Consider the following 5,357-nt stretch of genomic DNA (forward strand, 5'->3'; position numbering starts at 1 on the left):
ACAAAATGACCACAAAGAGACAAAAAGTTAGCACTGAGACATAAAACAACCGCAAAACTTCAAAAATGACTGTAAAGAGAAACAGAGAGAACACACAAAAAAAACAACCACAAAGAGACACAAAGCAAAAACCAAGAGACATAAAACTTTTCCATTAAATGACCACAAAGAGACACATAACAACCGCAAACAAAAAGCAAGCACTAAGAGACGCAAAACAACAGAGACAAAAAATAACCACAAACAGATGCAAAACTTCTGCAAATTGACATAAAACGACCACAAGAGACACAAATAACTACAAAGAGACACATAACTGCAAACAGACAAAAAGCAAGCATCAAGAGATGCAAAACTACAAAAATACAACAAAAAATAACTGCAAAGAGACACTTAACTTTCACAAATAAAATAAAATGACCATAAGAGACGCAAATGACTACAAAGAGACACAGAACAACCACAAAGAAACACAAAACAGCTGCAAAGACACACATGACCTCCACAAAATGACATAAAATTACCACAAAGAGACACAAACAACCACAAGAAACAAAAAGCAAGCACTAAGAGACAAAAAATAACCACAGACACAAAACTTCCACAAATTGACATAAAATGACCATAAAGAGACACAAATAACTACAAAGAGACACATATTGACCACAAAGACCAAGAGAACAACCACAAAGAGACACTAAACAACTGAAAAGACACATAAAACTTCCACAAATTGACATGAAATTATCATAAAGACACACAAATGACCACAAAGAGACAGAGAACAACCATAAAAAGGAAAAAAAAAATACATCCAAAAAGAGACACATATCGACCACAAAGAAACACAAAACAACTGCAAAGACACACAAAACCTCCACAAATTGACATAAAATTACCATAAATAGACACAAATGACCACAAAGAGACAGAGAACACCCACAAAGAGACAAAAAACAATTGCAAGGAGACACAAAACGTACGCAAATTGAGATAAAATGACCACAAAGACACACAGAAAGACTACAAAAGCTGCAGAACAACTACAAACAACATCTTTTCATTGTTTTTGTGCGTTCTGGTCCGGCTGTAAGATGCTGTTCAGGTGCGTCTTACCTTTTTTTGGTTTTGTGTCTCTTTCAGTCCGGAGGTCTTGCTTCTATGTAGGAGGGGTGGTGGGGGGGCTTTTACATGTCTGTGCCCAGGGGCCCATCGCCTCATAATCCGTCCATGTTACCAACTGGTCACATCAAGTCACATCAGGGGCATTCGCCTGAATATTGTTTGGTCTTTTTTTTTGTTGACATTTGACAACCACTATAGAGATTTGAAACGGTGGAAATCTACCTCAGGATGTACATGTGATGCTATGTATAGATGCGAGATGAAGGTGCTGCGTGTGTGTTTTCTCCAGAAAGAGAAGTTGTGTCTCGTCCCACTTTGAACAAAAAAACGAAAACTAACTTTCCGGATGACGTCCGTTAGCTGTCGTTTAAAGTGGGGCGAGAACAATGGCATGAAACCTGCTGTCAAACACCAGCACAGTGTGTAAATATACCTCCTATTGTCCTCCACAGAACTCGAACCCCTGTAAAACTGATCGAGCCATTGACCTTTCATCGAGGTCGCGACGTATGAGTGATGCATTGAAATTTTAAGCCTCTGGAAAAAACATTCAGTGACACTAAATCCTACAATTTATTGGACTTTAAAAATGTGATAGTTAAAAGCTCTATCAGAACAGGATGTTTCAGTGCCGACCTAGATAGGAAACTAGACCGTTTTGGTTTTCTCACGGTATGTCACCGGGGACAGTAGTTGCCAAGGAGACCGCCTGTTTTCTAATTTGCTGGCAATATGTTTATTTCTGTAGTATAAAAAACCCTTTCTCGTAAAATTACGACTTAATTCTCGTAAAATTATGACTTTTTTTTTCTCGTAAAATTCCGACTTTATCTCGTAATATTGCAATTTTATTCTCGGAAAATTCCGACTTAATGCTCTTAAAATTATGACATTTTTCTCCTGAAATTACAACTTTATTCTAATAAAATCACAACTTTTTTTAACGTAAAATTTCACCTTTTTTAGCGTAAAACTAGACTTTGTTCTCGTTATATTCCGACTTTTTTTCTCATAATACTACGACGTAATTCTCGGAAAATTACGTCATTTTTATTCTCAAAAAATCGCCACTTTTTTATCGTAAAATTTTGACTTTTTTTCGTTAAACTACGACTCTCATAATATTCTGACTTTCTTTAAAAAAAAAACTTTTTCCATAATTTGGCTCTAAAACTCTGTCGTGACTAGACATACAGATTTGTTAGATAGAAATACTGAAATATATATTTTGAGTTTCCACGGTGTGTGAAATGAATTAGCCTAGATAATGACAAGAGAAACACAGACAGGGAATATTCCTCTGCCCGGTAGTTTAATTTTAGCCTTTCCCCAGGTGCGTTTTAAAGCAGCTGAAATCTGAAATACAACAAATGTTTCTTTGGAGGAGATATTACTAACCTAAATGATAAGCATACTATCTATCATGTATATGAAAAATAACATTAATTTTATTCATTTCCAGACTTTTATTTCTTGATGCATCATATGCAAATGCTCACAGTTGTTTCCAGACTCTTGTTTGTATATTTGATCTCTTCATTCCTGTTGTTAATTTACATTATGTCATAAAACAAAAGAGATGGAGCATTAGGCCTATATCCCTTCAGTGAAGGACCATACTATTTTATTATTACAGCTTCCTTTTTAAGCTATTTATTTTTGTAAGATTTTTACCTTGGACATGTAATTAACATGGCAGGTGCTGCTGTCTTTGAGATTTTTGTGTATAAAAAATGGTTAAATAAACACATTTATGTCAGTGTAAGAGTCTCTGTTACTGCAGCTCAGCCTCCACGAGAGCGAAAAGGAAACTTTGTGCAAGCCTTTTCCTTCTCTTCATTATTTGGGGATCCTCTGGTGACTACATATCAACAATCACTAATTTCAGGAAGAGCCATGCTTCAAAATGAGCCATAAATTCCAGTGTTCAAGTTTTCCATGTTTTCCAGAGAGCTCTTTTGGACCGTTGTGGGCTCCTAAAACCCACCAGTGAAGGCGGGACTAATGGAATTCTTTTAGGCGGGCAGGCAGCTTATAAAAGCAGGGCGAGGCAGATTTCATTGCTGGTTTTACAAACTGAAAGCCCTTAAGATGTTCAGTAAAATCCTCCCACAGTGGAATAACTCCTCTGAAATAAAGACAGCTGTATAAAACCTACTCAGCAGCAGCGGTTTGGGAGGAACCTCCGTTTAACGGGCAACAGCAGCGACTTAATAATATCCTGTTTAATGCCGGTCTATTCTCAGCTGGCTGAGATCGGTGGATGTGAAACCTTTTGGGTTACAAATACCAAAAGGCCTCAATAAAGCCATGAAGGGTCGATGTGTTTAAGGCCAACCCCGACGACAGCATCGCACTGGTTTTCTCGTCAAAAACCTTACGGGATTTTCGATTATCGCCAAAAATAAGCTCTCTGGCGAACACAAGTTTATGAGACTTACAGGTTTTGTTCAGCGTGATAATCTTCACAGATGAACGCCGCTTTTGTGTTTTTAAGCGTAAATGAAGTCACCAGAAGAAAAAAACTATTGTTAGGCTATAAACGAAGTACATCATCACGACGAACGCTGTAAAAACACGGTAAAACACAACCGAGAGATAATATAAACAGATGAATCTACAAGTTCGAGTGCGACACCGTAAAGCTGTGAAGGCGGAGAGATGGGTTTAATGAGTCTCTGTGTCCTTCTGTGTCCTTGTCCTCTCGTCCACAAAAACCACAAGTGCTCATTATCAATTTTGGGTAAAATTTATGTAAGATTTTAAATGACACTTGCTTAACTTTATTACCAAGACAAAACTTCTCACCAACCAGGCACACTTTGTGCCAGTTGATTTCTCTATAATTCACGAAAAGATTGTCACGGCAGAATTTGACAAATTAGAGTTTTGTTGTCCTTTTTTCCCAACTCTTTATTGAGAACTTTTCTTACTGCAATACATTGTATAGGAACCGTGACCATTTTAACAGGTACATGTCAAACAACATCAAAAAAATCATGAAATATAAAATAAAATAAAGAATCTAAATAATAAAAAACAAAATCAGAAAAAAGAATCCATAATAAATAAAATTACAATACATTAAATTAAAAGGACAGAATAAAAACAATGTAAAAACAATTCAAGTGTATGAGGGAGATATAAAAAATGTTTTTTAACAAATAATAATAATAATAACTTTATTTATATAGCACCTTTAAAAACAGTTGTTTACATGTGCTTTGACAAACAAAGCAAAGGCAGAACAATAAAATAAACATAAACAAACACGCCAAACAGAGAAAGGATGAAAACAGTCAAACTAGGAACAAAATGTGTTGACAAAAGGTCAAAAAGATTACAGCACTAAAAGGAATAAAAGTGATAAAAACAGATCTCAAACGGCAGTTAAAGAAATAATCAATTTAAGAAAATAAATAAATAAAAATATAAAAAAAATATAAAAAACTTCAGCACAAAACAGCACAAATGCTTTTAGTGTTTGTTCCCAGCAACTTTTTAAAGTAAAATCTGTGAAAATTTTAATTTAAAAAATCCATCAAATACCAAAAGCACAGAGTTTTTAAAAGTTTCTCCCATGCTGAATGCTCACATCATGCTTTTCTTTCTGTGGCCTTGATTTAGTGTAACATGTACACTTTTTCATTCATTAATTTTATTGGAGATTAAAATAAAAAAAAAAAAACAACAATTCAGATAATTGCAAAATTCCAAATATCAGATCTCAAACAGCAGTTAAAGAAATAATCGATTTAAGAAAATAAACTAATAAAATTAATAAATATAAGAGGTAGTGTAAGAAGACATCAGAGGGGATAAAACAACGATAAAAAAACATAAATAACAAATAAATGACAATTAACAAAAAAAAAATTAAAAAGTAGTAACAAAGCATCATAAAATCCATGCACATACCCCTAACCCTGTATGAATGAATTATAATTTTTCATCATTTTTTCCAAGTATTTGGGAGGTTTTCAGAGTTTTGCTGAGTGTCACACTTCCTGTTTCTCACCGTCCGGGAGCGTGAGGTGCGCGTTGCATTGTGGGGACACAAACAGAGCGCAGAGAGAGGACGGCGCGCGGAGCACAAAGGGATGAAAACAGCGCCACGGAAACTTTCAGCCTCCGCCTGCGGTGATGTGAATCCCCGAGAGCGCTAGTTAAACCGTGACTTCAGGCGGCTGGCAGGCTGACAACTGCCGGGGAGGCGCGGGGAATGTGTGAGA

Source organism: Plectropomus leopardus, chromosome 5 (assembly GCF_008729295.1).
Source record: "Plectropomus leopardus isolate mb chromosome 5, YSFRI_Pleo_2.0, whole genome shotgun sequence".
NCBI classification, from domain to species: domain Eukaryota; kingdom Metazoa; phylum Chordata; class Actinopteri; order Perciformes; family Serranidae; genus Plectropomus; species Plectropomus leopardus.